At 41.8% G+C, this 25,807-nt stretch overlaps 1 protein-coding gene across 1 annotated transcript in view; it reads left to right on the forward strand.

Annotated features, from left to right (window-relative positions):
- The first annotated feature begins 1,890 nt into the window (after positions 1-1,890).
- col8a2 (collagen, type VIII, alpha 2) overlaps positions 1,891-25,807 on the forward strand; it is a 49,851-nt gene continuing 25,934 nt past the window's right edge. Inside the window, exon 1 of the mRNA XM_006787582.3 lies at positions 1,891-2,736. The gene's annotated coding sequence lies outside the window, so the exon portion shown is untranslated. The remainder of the gene's footprint in view (positions 2,737-25,807) is intronic.

Genomic DNA, 25,807 nt, shown 5'->3' on the forward strand with positions numbered 1-25,807 from the left:
TGTCTGTGTGAGAGTATTAGAAGTTTAGCTGAGATTTGTTGATGAGCCCGAGGTGGAATTTTTCAGTGCAACTGTAGCATGGCCATAACTGGAAGAGGCGGAGGCTTTCTTGTGGTTGTGTGCGAGCCTCCGCCGACTGATTTTTTTTTGCCCCATTGAGCTACAAACAGTGATCACTTGTGCGGCGGGGCGTGATCAACAAGCATGCACGCAGAAACACACACACCTGGGGCGGGAGATGAATGGCAGGCCTAACTACTACACAGGGTTCCTATTGATGACATCATTACTGGGCATATGGTTACTCCACCCTTTATATGTTCAGAGGACCATTCAACTTGCACCATGGCTCTTTCACAGGAATGACGCCTGTTGCTTTTTTTTTTTTTTAATTATTCAATTTGGTCGGCTCCAGTCGTGAACGGGATACTTATTTTAGCTGATCACGATGGCACTTATGGCAGTTATCAGCAGTCACATCTATGACCATCCATCACTACAGATGTCTCCTTTTCAGCCCTCTCGTGCACGTCTAATCACTTTGCTATCTTGATATTTGCTCAAAAGAGTGCAAATAAAATGCCTAAAACCCCATCTGCACTATAAATTTTGCCATAATGGCACCCTTCAAAAAGCAGATCCCCATTAAATATTATAATAATGATCCAAATATGCCCTTTTGAGACGCTCTCATGCAAGGAAAAGCTGACTTCAGCCCGACTTTGCTTCTAAAAGTTGGTCGATTACACAGTCTGGGGACGTTTATTACTCCTCATGTGCAAAACATGAATGAGAGAAAGTGCCGTGGGGCTGCCAACTTTTGACAACTCTCTGTTACTTGCAGAGTGACTGAAGCAATGAATCAGTGGATGCTGCCGAAATGACGGAGCCTTAAATAAACCAGTAACTGGCACAACGTCATAATGAGGGGAAGAACTTGGGCAACTCTAAAATCCTCTTTATTGTTTCTCTCTCTCTCTCTTTCCTCTTGCTGCGGATCTGTTTGGAATCCCAGTCTCTATCTGATCTTTAAATCAGCCAATGGCTCTGTCCCAGTAGGTCTTTCAGGAAAAGGCTAGGCCAGCTTTCCTTCCAGTGCATCCAATCAGAAGCGTGGAACAGCATGCTCGTCAAGGTCCACTACCATAGCAAAGAGCCAGCTAGCACACTGCCAGTTAAATACTGAATGCTAAGTCTGTTTTGATCCTACTAAGTTGCTGCTGTGTGGGAAGTAACCTGTACTAAATGATAAGGGATGACTGTGGCTCGTCCAGGTTGTCAGCAAACATCCAAAACATTACCAGTTTTCATGAGAATTTGCTTATTTTCCCGGCAATCACCTGGCACGCTTCAAAGACGAGGAATAGTTGATACTTGTAATACGTGCCACGAATAGATGAGGCGGACTAAAGAAATGTAAAAAGATGCGATTAACCACACTATGGTGATCAAAACAAAGAAAGTGGCACCATGTGACAACTGCACACGACCTACAGCAGGTTTTAGGTGACGGTGCAATGCCCCTTTGAGCCTTACCGTTGTCCACTGTCATGTCATCCACAGACTTTATCAATAAAGCTGCAAAAGAAATAAAGCATAAGCTGGATCTCATTTGCAAGACTGATTTGTGATCATGTTTCAAAACAGTAAACAGGCTAAAAAGGCAGCGTGATTTCCTGGAGGTGAGTTTGGGAAGGCGAGGAGAACAGTGAGAAGCAGAACATGAGACGCCTCCGAATTCCCCTCTTCTCGTCTTTTTTTGTTCCCCTTCCCTCCTCTTCATCCTACCCCACCCCTCTCTGCGCGGCTGCTACCCCACCCCATCCTGCTCACTCCCCTCCTTCTTCACTGCAGCCAGCCACAGACACTTGCTTTTTGTATCAAGGGGGCTAACCCAATGAACAATCCTGTCTGTCTTTCCCAAAATAAGCTGGTGGGAGAGGGATCGCGTAGTAAGCCAGAGAGATTGGAGCAGCGAGGTGCACAGCCCCCCCCGCCCCACCTCGGGTTATAAGTCCTTGGAGTGGGAGCACAACCTGCTTGGACCCAGATACACTGCCTCGCTGCCTGCCTGCCTGACTGACCTGAGTGACTAACTGACTGAGTTCCACTTCACTGCTACTCACTCTCTCTCCCTCTGTGTCCTGCTCCCTTGCTCCTTCCCTCCTACTTTCCACCCTGGAGAGCAAGAGCGCACAGATTGGGAAGGTGTTCCTCAGACCTGCGTCTGGACAGCTCGAAGACGACACAGAGAGGACGTTTCCCCATTCTCACCCTTTCATCACCTCTGTCACTTTTGCCACCTCTTCCCCCCCAAAAAGTACATGGATAGAACTTTTTTTTTTTCTCCCTTCCTTCCTTTTTGTTTGTTTTTGTTTTTGCTGGAAGCAGAAAATTAAAAGTTTTGCAGACGGTTATCTCAACCTGCAGTTGAAGATTTTCAGTTTTTAACTTTTGCATTTTTTTTTTCTTTTCTTTTCCTTTTTATTGTTTGCTTGTTATTCTTGCACCTGCGAGCAGCTCTGGACCAATTCCGAGTGCCAGATCTTTGCCCAGGAGGACCCTACTTGTTCACTGAAAACCTGATGCCATCCCATCCCATGGGAGACACGAGTGGCTGAAGGAGGGAGGTAGAAGAGACCCTGAACCACCTGACGCACACACCTAACGCTGCCCTTGCCCAGCGATCCTCCCCCCACCCCTGCTCTCCTCCACCGAGTCTCTGAGGAAAGAAAGGTAAGCAGGTTTCCTCTGAATCCATTAGCATCCTCGTGGCCTGTCATCTCTTTTCTTTTTTGTGCCTGAGGTGGCTAAAAGCAATTAAGAGAGAGAGCGGGAAAGGAGGAAAAACAGATTCCATTTGTTAGTCATGGGACTTGCATAATTCTCCTCAGTCCTAAGCCAGCGCACAGAGTAACAACTTGCAGACTAAAAAGAACTGAGCACACCAAAAGCACACTCAAGTGTTCCACTCACACTGTGTGGACGCTGATTTTTATATAAAATTTGTAGCTGCGCACCGTCTGTTGATCTTTGAGTGTCCCGTGAGAGCGATGATCTGGACTGTTGCTTTGTGTATGCGAGTTTGAGATCTGGGCTAAGACACTGTTGATGCATCCATGCCCATACATCTGGGACTTTAGTTGATGATGTTGAAGGGGGCGTGGTGTGCATTGCAAGTGTGTATCGGGGGCTCGGCTGTGCAGCAGGATATGTTCAAGGTTACAGATGTAACAAGGGTGTCCTCCATGTGGATGGATCTGTGTTTTCTGTGTAATGCAATAGCTGCTCTTAATCATATAATGATTGGTATGTGCAAGTGCAAAGGAAGATTGCAAACGCACACAAAACGCACACATGCTCTTCTCTTCTCTGCTCTGTCCATCCACTGTGATACCTCTGGCAGGCGACACTGCATTCCTTTGTAACGGCATCCTTCCATCACAAACAGAGAGAGGACAGACAGTTGTGACTCCGAGCCTGTGACTCTTGGGTGTACTGCACGACAAACTAGCAGGGATAGATAGAGAAAAAATGCAAGCTCTGCTGAGGAGATACATTTTTGATCACATGTGTTTTAGTGCAGCAGCAGCGGCGGCAGTGGCTTGTGGTGGCAGCAGTAGTTTCTTTGCAAAGGAAGGAGGGGAGGTAGAAAAATATACAGAGTAAGAGAGGTGTAGAGAGAGAGTAAGAGACAAAAAAGTGGAGGGGGGGGGGGGGGGGGGGAGTCTGGAAAAGACAGCGGTCAGGAGATCTGAAATCCAAAAACATTTGGCACCATCCCTCTACTTCGCTGGCCTACGGCAAGAAAAGTCTACTAAACGTGTACCTGTGTGTATGTGTGAGTGTGTGTGCTGGTATGTGTGCACACATGCTTGCCCTTATGTGACTGGATCTCCACTAGAGTGTGTAAACAATCGTATGGGACACACACTGGAGTGTGAGCGCTCTTCTTTGTTGGTGAGCAACAACAGGAGTGTGCAGAGCTGCTGGTGTGCAGCAGTGAGCCAGCTTCCAGTCAGCTTTCCACACGTGCATGGCTTTGTTTCGATTAAAGAATTGATAGATTAAAAGATTTACATTCCTCTCAACTTCTTCAAGAATTAACGGTCTGTTTTGTGTTCTGCGCTTGACAAAACCTGGGCTAAATGACTTTCACCGATTTGCACCCTCCAGTGGGCGGCGACTGGTCAGTTAGTGGCTGACTTGTGGTTACAAGCAGCTCAAGTGTGTGTTTTGTGTGTAGTGCATTATATAACCACAGTTACCAGACTCCAACCAGCTGCCCATGCAGGCCTTTGATACAGAGTGCCAAAAGTGTGACCAAGCATACACAAGCAACAGTCACGCTGGATACACAGCGGCACACACGGCACACTTTATGCCCCGTGTAAAGCAAACACCTCCATGTGGATTTACACCTCAAACACACACACACACACACACACGTTTCCAACAGATGAACATACTCGACTGTCAGCGCTGCTGCCAGACTGCCTGCTCATATACTGCTGAGCTTCTCATCCCCCACTGCATTCAGTTTATAGGCTGTAACATGTGACGTTTTTACACTCCAAACTCAACACCAGCTCTTAATTTTTTTCCCCTCAGTAGTTTAAAGGGAATTTATTAATTTTCTTCCTTAAATGTTGCAGTAAAAGGATAAAGGACATCTTTGTGGATCTGTAAACTCTTGGGCGAGCTTTCATAGCCATTACAGCGGCGCAGACCAGAGACGGCCAGCAGAAAACCTGTACTCGGATGTCTCCCTCGTTACAAATACCCATCTGTTTTGCTAATGTCCTGTATTTGTGTGATCGAAGAGCAAAACAGAAGGATAAAAAAAATAGAAATGTTGCTGTGCTGATGAACTGTGTCACCCCCTTGTAAAACAGTCCAAAGCGTGTGACCACAAGGGGGCAGAATAGGAGGCAGTTTCAAAGACACCTGGCACTGTGTAATTAAAAGCATACCTATTGTTCTCTTTGCTAATTTTCAAATGAATCTTTATTGAAAGATTTTTAAGTAATCTTAAAAATATGATTCTTTTTATAAATTGCCTCACAACTCTGATAACATTCAAAGAGGTGTCCTAATTCTCTGTTACAGTACAGCTGATCATAATTCATTTTCGCTGACTTAGAGGAGGGGATATCTGCAGTCCATCACATCACTTACCAACTGTACTCAGTTTTCAGCCTCCCCTCTTGTGCTGTTAAATGATGCCAAACCACTTTTAGCAGACTGTATCAGTTTCATGTGCTAGATTGTGCTTCCTCGCAGTCCCTTTGTAGCCGTGGCTGTGTAAGCTTTTGCATGTGTGTTTGTGTTTGAGAGCGGGCAAGCACTTGTGGCTCTATTACTTTCAGCGCTAGCAGGAAATGAAGGAGAATGCCACTCATTTTCCAGCAAAAGTAAACACCCACCTTATTCCTACACACACACATACACAAAATAACATGAATGGACACACATACAAGTTCTCCCTGAGCCTTTTGAGTTGTGGTCTTTTTGTTTGTCAGTGGTTTTATTATATAATCCTTATTTTTACTTTGTTCTTATGTTACTGGGGATTTTTCTTCTTTCATATTTGTTCCTTCTGTGTTCCTAACATTTTTGTTTGTTTGTTTGTTTGTTTTTTACAAGTACTTCCTATTTTATTTTGAAACTTCTTCTACAATTTTAGTTTGCTCAAGTGGTGTGGAATACTGCAAATTCTGGTACTGCAGATACCAATACCAATGCCGATACTTTTATCTTATCTAGGCAGCTGATGCAGGGTAGAGCAATGTGTAATAACTTAAGAGATAATCATCAAGAGACCTGGAATGTAAGGTCTCTAAAGCACTTCGAGTCAGCTTCTGTTGTTTAAACGTGCTATAGGCTATAAATAAAACAGACGTGACAGTCAACACAAAAAGGTTCAGACATTTTCATAGTTTGAGATATTTTTTCATTTCCAAAAGAAAAATAAATTATTTAACACAAATCAGCGGGCTGCATACTGATCTCAGAGGATATTAGGCTACTATCAACTCTGATATCAATACTTAGATATTCGGATCCATCTGCCCACCTCTACTTGCCTCCTATCTTCCTGTTTCTGCCCTTGTTACTGTGTTGTTTGGGTTCACCTACGCCATATTATGCTTTTCTAACAGATGTGTGTATTTGTTAGGTTGTCTGCTTCCTTGCTCCCCTTCTGTTATTTTGTTGTCTCGTAAAGGTTAAAGATTTCCCTGCACCCTTGTGAGTTGGATTAAAGTTCTTTTGTTCAGTATGCCAGCTGTTAAGTCAGCCTTAAGAACTTTCCTCCATGATTTTCCTAACATGACTCTGTGGTACACAAACAGACACAAATACTGTGTGGCACCCATTATGGGGAATGCTAACTGGTGCTGCTGATATACTGAATGAAGAATTGCAGTGAAGGATGGGGGAAACACTATACAGGTCCTGGTCTTGATCAGAGCCAGGCCCATAACATTAAAGATTAATGGGCTGGATTTGTTTTTCAGCTAAAAGGGGAATTAGAAAAAGACACAGTGAAAGGCATGAAGTTGTTTCCCCGTGCCGACGCATGGAGATTTGCATCCTGCCTCCTTTTGCTTCCTTTGACCTCGTGTGTTTATACTGTCTAAGCTTATTTGAACATCAACAGTAGCCATCTTGGCCCGCACATGCGAGCTGATATATGTGGAAGTCAGTTAGCTAAATGGCAGATAGTGAATCTGCGCAAACATACGGCCCTCCAGAGTGGATGGAACAGCATGTTATTAATCAGGCCCTTGTTTTGAAGGACATTGTTTTGGCTCTCAGCTCAGAGCTAGAGGACAGAAAGACGAGGAGAGGGGGGAAAATGCAGTTTTCTCTCATTTGAGCTCTGTTTCATGTGGATTAGAATTTTGACAGCTTTGCTTATTTAGTTTTCTATTTGAATTATTCTCTGATTCATTTACCTGTTTCCCTTTATCTGTGTTTACCGATCTCCCACTCCTATTCCCTCATAACTGTGTCTGGACCAGAGGAAGTTTTCCACTGTGCTGGCAGCAACAAGGGGATGGAGAAAGAGAGACGGGGGGAGAGCAAGCAGTGGGGAGGCTTGGCAAATGTGTTATTTTCCCTCCGCCTCCCATTGACTCTGTCAGCAGTGGTTCAATCTTTTAAAAAAAGAAAGCGTGCAAGCTGAAAGTAGCTTGACAACATACCCTTTTCGGCTATCAGAAGAAACTTATCAGTCATACAGCAGCAGGAGGAAACTGGCGGTGGCATTACTACCCCACCCCCCAACAGCCCCCTTTCTCCTTGACTTTTATCCAGTTGTTTTAGCATCTCTCTGTTTTCCCCATTTCTTTCCATCTTATTTTACTGGTTTAGTCTACAAATCCTTTTGGACTGAACCCCAACTCTTTACTGGGCTCAAACTAAAACCCCTGTGGTAAAGCAGTGTTCTTCCCCAATGCCAAACATTGCTTTTAGTCAGTGAGGCCTGAACAAAGCGCAGTAAGGAAGCAAGCCGCGGACGGAATACGTATTGAGCAACAGCTTCCCGGAGTCACATCTATGTTTTTCCCGCCTGCCTCTGAGTTTTGTGGGATGACAGCTTGTGTTTCCAAAGGGAACCCAACAGGATCAAACAGGAATGAGAGCGTCGGTGCTCATCCAGCAACAGAGCTGTTTCTAGTTAATGAGATGTGACATCTGCTGTTCTGCTGATGAGGCTGAGTTTTCCTTGGTTTTAACTCTGGATGCAAGGATGCAAAAGATTCCCAGCATCTCCAGGGGATGTGTGGAGCGATGTCGCTGCTCAAAAGTCTCATAACACCGAGAGAAGCCAAAAGAAGACTGTTTGATGTTTGGGCGGCCGCGTAGCCCACGTGTTTGTACGTTCAGATAGTTAGTGAAAATCAACATGTGCGCGCAGTGCATGTGGGCAAGTCTATTTGTCTTACCTCTCATTCATTTCCCCCCTCTTGCCCCTCCAACCCCCCCACCCTTAACGTCTGGCGAGGGTTTTGTTTGGGGCTTCCAAAAGCAGGACTTTTGGCCAACTCTTAACAGGGGTCAGCTCCTCAGTATAAAACTTACATTATCCCTCTTTTCATCTTGTTTCAGACGTACTTCCCAGGCCAGCAGTTTATTTTTATTATTTCACTTCAGATGCGGGATGGATATATCTCTCTCTGACGGGTCAATAGTGAGTAAGGGTTTGGAAACAGCTCTTCTGAGACTATTTGAAAAGCTCCACTTTGTTTTTGTTCAGTCTGTGCTTGATTTAGATTTGTGCGTAGGTGTTTGTAAAAAAAGGAGAAAAGAGACTAGGGTTATTGTGGTGTTATGATCCCCTTGGAGCCGGATAATAAAAAGTATTTCAGAAAGCCAGATTCTCTGGAGTAGAAATGGGGATGCTTACTAAGTGACACATGTATCACATGCTAACACAGAGCAGAGTTTTCCCAGTGACCACTTGTAGACAACAACAACGTCTGCTATCAACAAACAACCACACTGCTAAATTTGGAGCTTCTAATTTCTTTATACCACAGAAATGTGTATTAACCACACCCCTGGAGCAACAAAAGTGTCATCTATTTGACCTACGCCATCTAGTGGTCACAGGTATAGTGGCCTCAAACACACCGCAACTTAAGAAAACACCAGAAAATAGAAAAATGGTGCAACAACAGGACAAAAAGCACCAAAAGCTCACCAAAACCCCTCACAAAACACAACAGAAGTATTTTTGGGACGGCAATAACGTGACGGAACAGCAGCGGAAGTGACAAGCTAACAGTAAATGGCTAGCAGCAAACATGTATGTGCAGTATTATACGAGTCATGTGATTAAAACACACATTACCTGCATCTTTTCCTCCCTCACAACACAAAGAATCCTCCATGTCTTTTGTCTCAGAGCGACCCTTCACATGTTTTGGTTTCTGTCACTTCCAGAACTGGTCGGTCACAGTAACGTCTCCGCATAAACACTTCCATTATGTTTTCTGAGATTTTGCTTTTCTGTACTTTCATTGTGTTCCATACACGTTCCAATATATTTCCATATTTGTACTTGCTAGTGTTTTCTTAAGTTGCAGTGCATTTAACCTTCAGGACCAACATACATAGAACTTACAGGTAATGAGGAAGAAAAGGAAGAACTCAAAATTTTATGTTTGTCTCTCTTCGTGTAGGTTCTTGTATATAAAGAGCCTACCTGTGCATGTACATGGAGTTCACTGGGAGATTTTTAAAAAATGTTTAAAAGAATTTAAAAAAAAAAATACACAAAAGCACAAGCTGTGCAAGAAACACATTTTATTGTTCTTAACTCTCAGTTTATTTTAGCTCTTTGTATTGTTACATTAGCTTTGCTTACTTTTCTGCAGCACGCTGAAGGACCAACAACAGCACAAGAAAGAGTACTTCACAGACTGGTTGTTTGTGACACTGCCCCCTGGTGCCATTAAACAGCTACAACATGTAGATGACAGTCTGCAAAGCTGTGTGTGAGCAAATGCAGACAAGAATGCAATATCAAAAAAGTCACCTTTGTGCTACTGAGAGTGATTGCTGGCATGATTAAGCTGCGCTTGTCCACTGTGAGGGAAGGGTTGCTGCAAGTCGGTATAAAGTTGTTATCAGATTTCTATCCTGATGGGAGCAGGATCCTCCAGGATGACAATGCCCCAGTCCATATGGTTTGAGATGTCACTGAGTGGTGTGATGAGTATAAAAACCATGGACTTTCACATGGACCAGTTTTAAACTCAATTGAACTCGCGTTTGAAAGTGTTCTCAGTCTTCACAAAAATGTCAATACTTCTTAGAGGAATGGTGCTTTGTCTCTCCAGAAGATCTCAACAACCTTGGAAAATTAAAATCAGGGCATATTGGAGACATACTGGAGTCTCTGATGACAAAACGCCTCACTAAGACATTTATGTTGATTTTTCATTTCATTTCTCACCTGTCTGTTAGGACTCAAGAGCTAAAGCTGAAATATTGTTGCTTTATTACTCTGTTCATACAAAGAAAGAAATCTGAAGAACTTTAAGTCAGTGTCTAGATGGCAGTGGTTGCGATACCTATATGGGCCAATCGTACATTGGGTTCACAACTTCTTTCCCTATTTCTAAATAACAATGGCTCCTTCTTGTATCCATACCAGATTTCTAACCTATATAGCAATTATAACTACACTTTATAGTAATTTTATCCCAAACCACAATGTTTACCTAACCATAATGAGGTACTAGTTTTAAAATAAACCAAGATTTCTCTGGAACCTTTGTGTATCCAGATTTTAGCATTAAGTTCGTCAGTATCTCTAAAGCCAATCATTTCATCTGCAGCACTTGTTGGTCTTAAATGCTTTCAAAATATTATATTTTTTATGCTCATAAGATGGGGGAGATTTATTAACTTAAGTAACTATATTGCAATGATGATCTGCTGCTCAGCATGATATAAAATGAAAACACATTAGACTGTCAGTATTCCTTATGTCCTTCCACTTACAGGTGACCGCAGGTACTCACCACATGGCCACAAACATATGTAACCCATCTTTTATCCAACCTTAAAAAAACTAGCAGGGTTTGCCAGTTTCTGCCCAGATAAACACCTGAAATTTAACTTGGCTCGCAGTGTTTCTTGAGGAAGTGGGTTTAAAACAACTTATCCCTGCAGCGGACCACCCCCTCGCTTTTGAGCTGTGTCTTTTGAAAATGCTCTTATACCATACTATATTGGCATCTCAGTAGCACGGATTACACCTCTGATGGTTCATACTGTCTTTGTGTACACTTATTTATATTTACCATGGCTCCATTCCCATATGAAGTGAAAAAAATAGAAGAAAAAGAAGAAAAACAAAGCTCTTACATTATTCCCTGATTGTTCAGTGCAGGGTGCTTTTTCTCTCAGACTTTATGTTTAAATGGCTTTGGCTTAGAGACCTAATCCTTTCTGTAAAGACTTTGAGGCCATTGAGCAACATGTGTTTCATAATGCAAATGCTCAAAGGCTTTAGGCAGCATACAACACAACCAGTCCTTCAAGGCTTTTGTCTTGATCATTTCCTGTAATCAGCAGCAAAGTAGTAAAACGACAAAATGAAAAAAAAAAAAGCTTTGTGCTCATTCCAGCTTGTCTGAGGTGCATGCAGTGCAAGCTTTGCTCTACTGTTCTTGTGTGTGTGTGTGTGCATGGTCCTAACTGCAGTTCTTTTGTGTTTATCCAAAAAATATATGTAATGCTTTCTGGAGTCAGACAGCAGAGGCGATGCTGTTTGGCAGGGCTTCTAAGTCCCTAAAGAAGCTGTTGTGGGAGAATTATTGTGTTTCATGCTCACAGGAAAGGTTCTGCCTATAGAAAACAATTTAGGACGGATACATGTGGAGTTGCATTTCATGGAAAACATTTGCGATGCTCCGCAGTGAAAACCAAGATAAACACCAGACTGACTGCACGACAGCCTTATCGGCTGCCTTTCCACTTTGCATACATTTACAATATGGAACTGCTGTTGGCTCTAAAGCAACGCAGACATGAACTATTTTATTAAAAACTGAGGAAGGTCAAAGATTTACATGATCTGATTAAAATCTGGATATTTTGCAGGTGATATATTACAGAATAAGCGAACGGAAATAAAACATGCCTAACCAGACATTAACCATGCAAGTCTGTGATTGTTTGGACAGTGAATGCTACAGAAGTACAACCACTTCTGGGAAGATGTTCTTTGGCCAACCAACATAATTCTTAATTAGGGAGGGCATTGAATCAATTGCCACTCACCTTCATGTGGTTTACAGATGGCTGTGCACTCTCTCTCTACACTTTTCCATCTATTTCATCTGCAGGCCCTTAGTTAAAAAAAAGCACCCAAAAAAAGAAAGAAAAAGAAAAAAAGACGTTGCCTCATTGCTAATTTGAACCAGAGGAGTGGTCATTTCCTAACAGTGGGCCCCGGCTGAACCGACAACCAGCCCAATGAGCCTCAGCTGGATTGCTCCCAAAACTGGGCAGAAACCACACAAACCCTAGTCTTCCTGACATGTGGTGAAAGTGTGATAGGGATATGGGAAACATCAGCACGAGTTAGGAAAGAGAGATGGAAACACATCTATTTGGAAGACTGAAGTTGGACAGAGTAAAACTGGGGAAGGAGAAAAGTTGAAGGGCCTGCTTTTGGAAGGAGGAGGTAGGAAGAGATGAAAGCACATGGACAGATGAAGGTAAAGAACATAATACTGAGAAAATAAGCTCGGTACGAGGGCACGTCACTTTGTAGCAACCATGTGCCGTCTTTGATCTGGTTGAGGTTTTGAATGAGGGTCAGCAGAAACATGCAGGGTCACCTGTTTACTCCCAGATGCACATTATTTCCTTTGAATTACTAAATATGAAGTTACCTTTTTTCTATTCCAACATGTGTTCACCCACTATGCCCATTCTTCAAATTTACAATCAACATGTCATCAGTCTCTATCAGTCTGAGTGTTTCTTTTAAGATTTAAAAGCCACAATTGATGAATCACAGTGCTGCCTTTACATTGTATTAGTATTTAATTTAGCAACATGGTCTCATTGTGTCCTGTCATACAGGATTGTTCTACTCCAATCACTGTAACTGGATATTCTGTATCTGTCATTGTCTGGAAGGAAGAGGCATGGATAACAAGGAGGAGGAGGAAGACGAGGATCCAGACATGTCTGCCAGATCAATATTGTGAGACAACGTGTCCTGAATGCTGCGTCCCTGCCATATGACAGCCCGCTGATTCAAACCTTATGCTGGAAGAAGAGAGACAATGAGCAGACTCCAGTGTTAGAGGCTTGTTCACGGTTAAATTGCAAAGAAAAATTTGAGGAGGGCTTTCGCTTGTACTGAAGCCTTGTTTTTCTGAACTTTTCGGTGTTACAGTCTGGAATTTGCAAAGGGCCACTTACATATAGGGACGGTGTTACAGTGAATTATTGCAGATACCCCTGGCATTGTGGACTTTTCTTTTAAGCATTGTTGGTTTTAACAACAAGGCTAACTCTTATCAGTGGTGTTATTAGGTGCTGCAGAAGATTCAAGCACAAAATCAGCTAAACTAATCACGCATATTTAGTCCAGCACCTTACAGTTGGCTCATAGAGTCAGGAGAAGACAACTGGTTTGAAAGAGAAGTGAACGAGTGAAAGAGCCAGCTCTTTTTCCTAATGCCACAACCCAGTGCGTCACGCAGTACTGCTAAAGAACACTTTGTGGGTAACTGACACACACTAGCAGTTTTGACAAGAACTGCATTATCTGACACACCAGAAATAGAAGTATAAAGTAGCATGGAAACCACACAAATCTAGAAGTGCATGGTTAATTTAACCTGGCAGAAAGCATCTTACCCCCATTTCCTTTTATTAAAACCAGTTTCTAATTGGTGTTGCCTCTTGCCGGGGTCACTGAGCTGCCGCAATGATGTAGGTTTGACGCAAATATTTTTTGGTTTCTTTTGGTCTAGAGACTGAACAGCAACACCTGGCAACCTCTGGTTGTGAGGGAAAAATCTGTATTCCCAGACTGGTTGCAGATGGGTGAAACTGGTCACCAGGAGAAAGCAGATGCTGCACAAAAATTCTTCTTGTGATTGCTTTGTTCACTACTTCACTAGCAGATTGCTGCAGTTGCTCATAGTTTGCATGGTGGACACAAACTACAGAAGACTTGTCTGCAGCCACTCACTATTTACTCTTTGAGATGTTGTGACACTTGAAAAATGTGACGCAAACAGGAAACAGAGAATGTTTGCTTTCAAAGTAAAAGTTTGACTTTTAATAAGCCACAGCTTTTAATTTTAAATGAATTTAAATGAATGTTTCGTGTTTCCAGTTTGTGTTGCATTTTTCACAGTTTCACTACAGCTTGGTCAGTATTGTTCATGGATAAGTCGGTGCAAACCACTGGTGACTACATCAACAGGTGACCAAAGGAATCGCAAGGAGGTTCTTGGGGCAGCATCGTCTACTTTTCTGCGACCAGTTACACGTAGCGACAACAGACGACTTGCAAACCAGTTAGGGAATACACATTTTCCTTAGCAGTGACTGCTGACAACATCGAGCAACCACTTGCCAACCAATCCCTGAATACACAGTTTTCACTACTCACTGCTAGTGACCACTGACTGGTCTCTATTCCTGCATGAATGGATTTTTAGCAATGGAGTTCACACCAACTGCCAGCAATCTTCAGCAGCCACACGCAGCCTGCGTATTCTTTGCGTGGTAGTCAAGTAGCCACAGACAAGTCTCTAGGCTAGTGTGACCGAGGCCTTAATGGTATGTTACACATTTCCTTGCTCTGATTGCTAATTCATTCTTGATTTTCATACCTCTGCAGGTGCGTCTGAGACATTCTAGACTAATAGATTTGCTCTTACTCGTTTATCTTTCAATTCCAGGCTTCTACACGAGTGACAAAACTCAAGACCTTTTAAAAAAGTCTTTTAGACATTGCCACAGGATAACAATTCCGTTAATTTGAATATAATATAACAATATGAAATAATAGGAGAATGTACAGTCCACTATATTGGTTGGTTTTTCTATCATTAGTTCTTCATGCTGAAACCATACCCAGGCTGCAAACATTTTCACTTGTTACAAAATATACATATTTCTGCCAGAATCTGTGTTTTAGCTTTGTCTTTTTTGTTTGCAGTCTGATGTCTTGTCTTGAGGTATGCTTAGGAAGCTTAGCTATGACAGACCAGGCCATTAGCTCTCACGTGGAGACAATGATAAATCCAGACCATGTCAACACTTGTTGGAAATATGCAGATGCCCTGTCAAAGGCAGGACAGTACACTCTTATAGTCCCCTAATGAATTGTAGGGGTTTCCTTTGGGGGTCTTTATATGGGTGCATGTGATCCAAAAAACAGCTTCTCTGACCTTTCTCTCTGTCTTGTGTCTCGTTTTGTTTCTGTGTATAATTCTGTTGATTGCAAATGTCTTGCTGTTTTCCCCAGAGTTTTGGTTGTTGAAAGGCGATCTCCCAGTGTGCACAAAGTGATGATGAGATTCAAATTCTTCCAGACTTCTTTCCTAAGGCAAATAATGCTTCTGTTGCAGAACACATTCTTGCTGCTATCTTCTTGCTGCTGTTAGTCACAATAATTTCACAGGTTTTTTCCACGATTCAGATGGGGATTTTTTGCTGGCATTTAAAGCTTTTGACTTGTGAAATTCAAAATGTATTAGTACATTGTGATAAGAACGTAAAAAATGCATAAGCTATGATTTGCGCCAATACTAGGGTGTTACATCATGTTTCGTTATTGAGTCTATCACTTTGGAGCAGCACTCAAACCCAATACAAAGCAAAATTTCATCTCACGTTACTTGTGTGAATGCAGTGGCATTGAAAGTACACACAAACACCCAGCTGCCTTCAAACGGCATGAGTAAGGATGTTATCAGTGTCTGATCATCAGGAGCATCAGGTGAGAAGAGCTGATGTGTCTTTGCAATCCAGTGTAAAGCAACTTTCTGCATAAGTTTAAACATTTTTAGTTGTGCAAATGCAGATTCCCCTGTCTTCCCATCACTTGTGCATTGCATAAACTTTGTATGTAACTCCTAAGGAAGAGGTGTAGGTTCAGTGTACTGAGGTGGATGGTAACTTCATGGAGGCTGAGGTGGAAGATGGGTGTGTAGCATTTAAATTTAAATTTGAATTAAACTTATACTAATGAGTGCATTTGCAGGTTTTTATGTAACAATAACATTGTTACTGTACAGAATCTGGCCTCTGTTAATATTCTTCTGTTGTCAAAAAAATTCATTGGCTGCCCTCTACCTGAAGGCCATCGCCAGATCCTCCTGTCTCAGGAAAACCCGTGCCATCACAGGTGTGCACCCCGCCCACCACCAGTTTGAGCAGCTGCCCCACACCCCACCCCTGCCCACTCACCTCACCAATCTGAGCCATGGTCTGAGTAACCCTCATCACTCAGGCCACTCAAATACAGACTCTGTACTCATGCTACATCTGTACTGAACTCAAACTCCTACACATACCACTACAGGCTAATTTTGCTTGTTTATTCACGAACTGGTGTGAAAGCTAAGGTAGTTAGAGCTCCACCAAGCAGAGGTTGGCATCAGTGGTTTTCTTACTGCTGCTATACTTCTTGACCAGTGACAAATATCAAACAAATGGTAGAAGACTCCACTGAGTCTGCGTCTGTTCATCTGCTAATCTACTCCACGTGACAAAATTCTCCTGTCTTTATCCCTATACATTAAACTGCTCGCAATACAGTTATTCAGAAGGGGGGGGGGGGGGGGGGGTATCTGTAAGCCAGTGTTCGAAATTGTCCAAATAGTTCTTAGGCCTGCCAGACACAACAGCATATTCACAGTTGCACATTTGTTGAGTCTTTTAGCAAAATTGGCATTTTGCTTTGCTTTCCATTTTTTGACACTTCCTACATATCTTGCTTGTCTATTGTCAGGAGACGCCACGGTGGCACCGTTGTCCTTGTCCATTTTCTGCAAAGTGCATGTGAGCAAGTTTCGGGTGCTCCTGAACACGTTCAGGTAAACGTCAGAGACGATATATGGCTGATCTGTAACCTTAGATCTGCTGCATCCTATGTACTCCCTGCAGCTTCTCTGTGTTTTCCCACTGGTGCATCACTCACTCCATAGAGGGCGTCTGGAATGCGTCTGCAACCACTTTCGTTGCATTTTTCAGATTCAAGAAGAGAATTCAGACAGTAACACAAAGCATCTCTGATGGGTGGGAGCATAGATACAGAGGATACAAAGTAATGGATCGTGTTGTTTGTTAGCTGAGAAAATGGTCTGATCCCCAGATATTGAAATTGAGACCGTCTAGAGCTTAACTGTTTGAAAAGTGTGTTAGAACAAAGAAACATCTTTGCTTTGCTTTCTTATAATTCTTTGGGAAACCCAGTTTTAAACGCACATGTTAAGGTTTTGTCTCCGCTATCAGTCTAGACTCCATTTATTTACACATCTGTGCTTGTACGATAAGCAAATTGTAGCCATTACCGTATGAGTGTGAGAAGGCAATTGTGTTTCTTTTTTTTTCGCCTCACAGTGGGGATAAATAAGCAGAGGCAGAACGGGTGTGGGGTGGGGGATGTGGGTCAGAAAAAAGTAAAAGTAAAAAACGTGCACAAACAAAAATGAGTGTGACCACTGTGGGAGATGTGGTGAACATCAAGATGGGGGGAGTGGGGTTGGGATGGGAGGGTGGGTGGTTGGGTGAAAGAAATTTGGCATCTTGGATGGAAACGAAGGCCTGGAGCCGGCACGCACTCGCACATAAACACGTGCGCACATACGCACACCAAGACAGTCCAGACACCGGCACTCATCATTCAAACGGCTTTTTAAGAGCCATTTAAGTAATTCCAATAAAAACCGCAGCCGTTATAATACCTTGTCCATGGGAGACAGAAAGAGACTAAGTTATGGCATGGGCAGGGGTAGGGGGTGAGAGGTGGTAGAAAGAAAATGCAGGAAAAGTAAGTCAGACAATGTTTGTTTTCAAGTCTGCACTTTGAATCCTTTTTTTTTTTCACGACATTCTTACTCTCTGCTTTTCTCTGCAAGCACGAGGAAAGTTTGGCAGTCTGGAAAAATAATTTGGAGATAGCAATAAGGTGCAAAGTTTTGGTATAACCGCCATGCTTATCAGCAATCATTTTAATACCTCCCTTAGACAACAGTGTGATTTTTCCCACCTGGTTTTCTTTGTGTTCTTGTAGGCAATTTCAAGTACTGATCCCATGTTGGCAACTTGTTGCTGGGAAACATTTGACCCTGTTGCGTTTTGCTTCCGTTTGCTACCTTTCTTATATCCCCTAATGTGTGACCCATGTGTCACCCGTGTGCTACTGTTTTTTTTTTTTATGACTGAGTCATCCCCATCTCTCTCACTGAGACCCAAGAGGACTCTCTGACAACAACCGCCTCAAATGTGAGACCAGATCAGCATGTAACAGGAAAGTAGGGGGAGTTTATCTGTCTGCTTCATGACCTTAAATCTCCATCCAAGGCCAACAACCACATATGCATCATTGCATTCCGACGACTGTTATTTTGGCATTACGTCTATTTGCACTGTTCTCAACTGAGGAGCTGTGAAAAGCCGTCTAAACACAGCTCCCTCATACCATACAAGTCTGGCCAGCGTTAGGAAAGCCGCGTGAGTGCAAATATGGTCCAGGGAAATGGAGATGTTGGATAAGCAATGCTCTGCAACTTCATGCCTTTAGCTCTTGGGTGTCTTGAACTTTTTTTTTTTTGCTCTACTTTTTCACTCTACTCCAGTCACATTCTGAGGCATGTCTATCTCTGTGAAATCTGTAAAAGCTCGTTTAACCCAAATTACGAAACATATTTTCTCAGGCAGATTTTTTTTTTTACTTGTCCATAATGTTTGTCTGGGTTTTCTGAAGTAAATGAAATTCCATAAATAGTGTTTAAAAAAGCACTTCATTACAAAGGATGTGCAATTTTGACTCTAGCCAAACTTTCCAAATTACAGACAGTTTTTAGTGCTTTGAAGTAATAATTTTAACTTACACAGTTAGTTATGTTACTTTTTATAATATCCCAATACTTAAGAAGATTACCGCCACACCTGGAAAGCATCCTTCATTTTCTTATGATTGTCCAATTCAGGGCTTTTGGCGGGTGCTGGAGCCTATCCTAGCTGCAATGGGGCAAGAGGTACACTTTGTACAATCAATTGCATGGCTAACATAGAAGGACAGACAACCATTCATGCTCATATTCCACCAATCACCACTGAACCCAACAACATGTCTTTGGACTGGAGGAGGCCAGGGTATATAGCATGTACCCTGGCATTCCCCAGGGTACATAGCTTTCATTGCATGTATTCATTGGTTGAAGTTATTTCAACCAATGAATGCTCATTGTTTGAAGTAACTTTGAGTTACCATTGATACGTTGATTATATTGTACAGAATGTATGTTTCCTGTTGTGTAGTTACCTCTAAACATACTGACTCAGGCTCATTTTAATGGCAATATTGCTAGCATGTCCTCCAACAAACAACAAGGTCATTAGTTTCCTTCAGAGTGACCGCTTTGTCAAAATTAATAGCTAGCTGATATTCTTATTGCACCTGTAGCTCCATTGTCACGCTCCTCTGTGGGCCACCAGGTGTTACGGTCCATGTTTAGTTAGCATGTGCTTTTTAAAATTAGCATTAGCATTTCACTTTGACTATGTTTTTGTACTTTTCTACCACGAATTAAAAATAACATAAAGTAAAGGCTTTCCTTGCTGCCATTTTGGTAGCTGAGCAAGACATGTGCACAGACACTCCTCCTCGACAGCGCCTTAGCTTCTTGACAGCAGAAGATAAAAATCAGAAACAAATCCACCTCAAATTTACAGGACATTACAAAAAGTACTGAGTACTCTGATGAGTGACTTTTTAATTGTAATGCAATCACTTCAACACTGTATAGTATACTATATAAAGAACCAATTATCAATGCAGGAAAACTCCTAGCATGCCTAGCCTTATGCTAACATGGTTGTGCTTTGCCTACCCACTGCTACCAATTTGCTTAATTAATAACAGACACTTAAGCCACCTAATCAAACAGCTGCAAAATTACGAAATGAATTTTTAGAGCTCAAAGTGGGAAGCAATATATGCTTGATTGATAATTCTAGCTAGCTGACTCCATAGTTAGAACTTGATCAGTATAAGATTTTTAAGACCGATACCATTACGAATATTTAGTGACTTAAAATTCTGACATATTGGCCTATATTTGTTTTCTTTCAAAAACATGAAATATAAATAGATTTCTTTACCAGCTGTTATTTGTATTTTTTGACTCCTTATTAAGATTATATTTTGTTTCCATTGAAAAAGTTTCATTTTTAAATTTATTTATTTTTATTCGTTTTTTTATTTATCACAACAAACCTTGGATTACTCATTTCTGGATTGTCACGACAACCACCTGACCCACAGCTGGTTGTCATGTTCAGAGTGCCCTCTTGTGGACAAACTATGCATTAACATGGTCATAACAAGGTTAAAGGGTACTTCTATCTCTCCTTTAAACTCTTTACATTTTAATTTATCAACCATTATACCAATATATTGACAAATAGCTATAAATCAGCTCCTCGGATAGACTGATACATCATTCAGACTATCCGTATACTAAGTAAACACTGATTTTCCGCCAAGACTAGCCAACCAATATTAGGTAACACCTGTGATTGGCAGTTGGTTTGCACTAATAGAATCTGAGTGACACTGCTATCTGAGAGTACAGGCATACATCATAGGAATCGTCATGGTCCACTGTTTACCAAATTCTGGTTTCTATTGCTGAAAAATTCCAAGACAAAATAATTAAAATCTAATACACATAAAACCAAAGCCAGCTATGTACAAACCACTATATGTAATTGAGGAAATATGTTTGTGTGTAATTTTGCTAAACAGACATATTCCAGCCTTGCCCACTTCCTAATTCTGGTCTTCTCTCCCATTACTTCCATTATAACGTCACATCGACGTTATAATGGAAATAATGGCGTGTGGCATGTGTATTGCTATACATATACACATACACATGAAACTGCTTTCCATGCACACCAACATAAAACATTTTCTAAAGCTCATTCCTAATAACACTTTTACAGACTGTTCAAAAACAATTACCAAGATCTACTGTACAGAGCTTGCTCTATCGACCAAGACAAACCGCACCCTGGAGATACATCACCTGTCACCTTCAGCCCACCTGATGTTCTCACAAACTTGAACATAGTCAGTGTCTCTTGTCCCTATCTCATGTTGTTATTGATAGAAATAAACACACACACACACACACACACACACATGCACACACACAAAGTGTTGCGGTTTTCACTCCTAACACTCCAAACCTAAGTAAACATGCTGGTTTCCAAACCATACACAGTTGCGCTAAAGAGACGCGTCAGATGGGGCCTGGGGTTATGCTTTCTCAGCAACAGATGAGTGATTGAAAGGAAGAAAGGGGATTTGTGGGCAATTTACATATACGAGACTTTGAGTCACTTTGGGGTCGATTGCGAGGCGCAAGCAGCCTTTTCTCTACCTCTGGATCGGCTATCATATCTCTGTTTGATCTCATTTTTTTTTCACTATTTTGCTCCCAAAAAGCTCTCGTCATGATGGAGAGTGAGATTTGGGATGAAAGGGGGGGAAGGGGGGGGGGGGGGGTTACAGTAAATGGGCAGACAGAGGGAAGATTTTTAGATTTGGTTGATGATGCGCATATCCACCTCCTTTGCCTCTTTGTTGCCTGCTAGTACAGTATTGCTCAACCGAAAAACAATAGCAGACGTTCTCCATCTGGTTGCAGTTTGGATCCTGTGCCAGTTTGAGTAGGAGTGATACAGAGACCTCCAAGAGGCTTAAAATAACAACAGCTCACAGTCAAGGGGACTGGTTGCATATTTCTAGCTACTGGAGCAATAAACATACTCTCTCTCAGATGCGCACAGACACATGTTCAAGCACATAAATCCATGGGTTCAACTCTTAAATTGATATAATTCGGAAGTCTGCTGAATTATTACATTCTGGAGAATCTCAAAATAAACAGCTATTCCGATGGCAATAAAATTAAGAATTGTGTGATGTGACAGGATGAGTATGATTGATAGAAAGTATAATATGTACCAAGCCTGTGGCAAGCTCAGTGGTAGAATGTCCGTAAGTGTGAGTTTGCATCTCCACACCTGTGGAACCAATAGTGAGCTACTGAAGTCAGATGTTCTGTGAAAATATTTGGTGGAATAAGTGAGGGATGGGGGGTGGGGGATCTGTTTGGAGGTTCATACCTAAAGACAGGCGTGTACTTTGGCTAAGGCGTAGGATTTCCATTAAACGTCAGGTTTGAGGAACAAGATAATATCTTCTCCAGAGTCTCTAGAAGCCCATCTTCACTTGTGTCCCTGTTACTCATAGACACACTCTGAACCGTGTGCTGGCAAATCTATCAGAAGGAAAAAGAAAAAGCATACGGTCATTCTCGCAGGATGTATGTTTGTGGAAACTGCGTCACTTGCTATTGAGAGCCATGGCCATCTGCATATTTTAAACAAAATGAAAAGTATAAATCTCTTTGTGGATTGAGAAACACATGTCTTCATTGCTTATGAAACCTGTTTTTTGTGGCAAATTGAATTGCTTAAAAAATGCTTGGCTTTCTCGCTAAAAGCAACTTTTTTTCTACTTTTTGCTTTTGCCCAACAACTGTGATATGCTTAAAGGTTTTATAAGGTCAGAGAGGATAAGCAGCCAGAATGTGGTATGGAAATGGGCCTGGTAGCATTAGGGGATTGGTTGAGGCTTTCCACTGATGAAAACACTCTCTCAGTTGCTCCCCACTTCTTTCTTTGAAGTCAGTGATGGTAACAGTTAACACAAATGATGATGTCCCCTTTGCCTTTGCAAGTATGGAGTAAATTGTAATGTTAAGGCTGTGAAGGTCTTTTGCAGTGCTAAGTTTGCACGTAAGCCATTAAAGTCAAATATTTCAGCAACAGTTGGATGGGTTGCATTGACATTTGGTCAAAGATTTCATTTATGCTTGAAAGATCCCCTCATCTACAGTTGCACAATAAAAGAAATGGAGCTGTTGAGATTTTCCTGTATATTTTTGCATATAAATATCATCAGATTTTTACACTAGTCCTGAAACTAGATAAAGAGAACCAAAACAAACAACCAAAACAAAGATACTTTGTCATCTATTTAAAGTCAAATTTGAAGTCATTTTACTATGAGAAAGATTATTCACAAGTGGAAAACACTGAAAGACTGAAAAAGTGTGGTTTGTTTGGAAAGATTGCCAAGAGAAAGTGCTTCTCTCTAAAAGAACATGGCAGCACAGCTTAGGTTTGCAAAGCTACTTCTGAACAAAAACCAAGAACAATGTTCTTTGTGGACATGTTTGGCCATAATGCATAATGCATGACTCACAGCACCACAAGACAGAATATCAGCACAAACACCTTATGCCAACTGTGAAGCACGGTGGTGGAGGTGTGATGATTTTGGCTTGTTTTGAAGCCATTGAGACCATCATGAAATCCTCTGTATACCAAAGTATTCTAGTCAAATGTGAGGGCATTTGTCTGACAGCTAAAACTTGGCTGAAAGTGGCTTGTGAAACAGGACAAAAATCCCAAGCACAGTAGGGTGGCAGAAAAATAAAAGAATCAAGGTGTTGCGATGGCCCAGTCAAAGTTCAGACCTCAACTAAACAGCTAAACTTGATTCTTCAAGCTATTGAATCTTGGAATGTATGGCTTTTTTTCTTCGTCTACACTTCTTCTACATCTTCTGCTTTTTTCATTAAATAAATAATGACACAGTGTGGCATGTTTTGTTGTTGTTCATCGAAGTTGCATTTACCTTAGTTTAAGACCTGTCAAGGAACAGATCATTTCTTGTTACGCCTTGAAAGCCTCAGAACCCAGTAGGGGTGAACTTTCTTTTTACCAAGACTTTATTTCTGTCAGAGATAAAAGTATTTGAACCTTAAGTATTAACATGTAATTGAAAGGTAAAATTAGAATCCAGTGCTTTTCATCAATGAGATGACAGATGTGAGTGTGCAGCCTTTATTATTTAAAGCACTGGCGGTTTATCAGTGCCTTGTTTACAACACACTAAGGAATTTCATCATGCCACAAGCAAAATTCTGACTGACTTCAGGAAAAGGGTTGTTGACGCTCATTAGACTGAAAAAGGTTACAAAACAATCTCTAAAGTATTTGTTCTGCATTAATCCACTGTGAGACTGTACTGTACATATAAAGAAGAAAATCCAAGACCAGTGTTACCCTCCCCAGGAGTGGTCAACCAACAAAGAGGCTAGCCTGGATTCCTGGTCACAAAGGAATCCAGGGTAACTAGCAGTGAAATTCCTCTCTCAAGTTGGCTAATTTTAAGGGTCATGAATCCGTCATCAGCAGTAAAACAAAAATGGGTGTGCATGGCAGGACAACAGCTACTGCTCTCCAGAATCAACACTGTTGACGGACGTCTACAGTTTGCTCAAGGTCCTGTAAACAAGCCTTTTTCTTGCAACTCTATGCAGACACTCATGTTTCCCAGACAGCGTGTCCTGAAATGTTTGATCCTCAGACTTTCTGTTGATCATCCACCTGAGGTTGATGTTTTTGTTCGTGACAAATGGCTCAGCTTTGGTGATATCACCACATGATCTGATTTACATTTGTTTAGTACTGTGCTTTTTTTTGTGATCAACATTTTATTGATTTACAACAGGGTTGTGGGAAGGGGGTTAGTTCCGTGCTTTATGGCTAAATGCTACTAATAGATAATATTATTCACACAAAGCTAATTAGAGTAACACTGTGCCTAAAAAAGTGTAAAATGCCAGCCAGAGGTGTGAGGCATATCTATTTGTCTTGTGGCTTGCAACTCGTCATTTCACACTGCATTCATTCAGCCTACCTGGGGCTTTTATTTCTTCTGAAAACTTGTATGTGGATCCACAAAGACTGTTTATTTTTTCTGTCTTAGCTGGAATGAGTCATACTTTTTGGACTGCTATAAAAACTGAAGATTTATTCAGTGTATCAGTAAATAAGACAGAAATATAACAGTCAACCACTAATGTTTAAGGTGATTTTAAGGAGTGATGCTATGCCTTCAAAAATACAAAATACATTAAAAGCACAACATACATGAAAATTTACACATTTACATTACATCAGTCACTTACATGTGTGTGCAAAGAGAAATTCCATTCTGCCTAAAGGGGGGTGTCTACAAAGTTTAGCTAAGTGACAAGGGTAACAAATGCGATCTGTAAAAGTTGCTGGCAGTGGCATGAGATTTGACCTTCTGAAGTGCTTCATAATTGGTTACATTTCCCAGGTCACGGTGGGTCACAGGGTACGCACAGTTGGAAGTGAGGAGGCAGTGATGGTCTGGTGGCTTTTGACTGACAGGTGCTTAGCTGGTGGGCAGATGGCGGCTGATAAATGTCAAGATGGAGAATGGTCTGAAGGTTCAAAGAGAAGCTTCGACTTTGCCTCCTTTTAGAATGCTAAAGCATGACATACTCCTCTCTGACGTAGACTTTTAAAGTCTTCCAGAGAAGTTAGAGCAGAAGGTATGAACAGAAAACGGCTACATCTCGACTACAACGCTAATGCTGAGCTGTCAATTCACGTTTAATGTGTCAGGCTCGGATTAGAGGTAACAAAAGCCCCTCTTTATTTCCCTGCCGTCTTCAGTCACTAGCACGGAGCCACCAGTGGGCAGAAAGAGGGCGAATAACTCAGTGGATCAAACCCCCGTCTAAAATTGTGGCAAAGTGCCGGGCTGCCCCATACCACATAACTCTTCCCCTCACCCAGACTTTAATCTTTATTTCACTTTGATACCAAAGACAGAATCGCTAATGTGGGAGGAATGGAAGAGGAAAGGGAAGGAGGTGGAAAGAGAGGGGGAAGGGGCAGTAATGGGGGAATAATTGAGTAATATGGTTTCCAAAGCTGTATTATTTTTTCATGAAGCTGAGAAACGTATTCAAGTCTGCAGATCAAAGGAAGTGAAGCTTTTTATGTTCTCAGACCACAGTGAACGAAGGAGCTGAGGTTTCCTGCAGCGGCCTGCTCTCTGTCATCCAAAGAACTAGAGCAGCTTTTCCCCGTCTGCCTCTCTTCTTTCTCCACTGTCTGTTCA

The sequence above is a fragment of the Neolamprologus brichardi genome, chromosome 22, assembly GCF_056152115.1.
Source record: "Neolamprologus brichardi isolate AB-2024 chromosome 22, ASM5615211v1, whole genome shotgun sequence".
In the NCBI taxonomy this organism is placed as follows: domain Eukaryota; kingdom Metazoa; phylum Chordata; class Actinopteri; order Cichliformes; family Cichlidae; genus Neolamprologus; species Neolamprologus brichardi.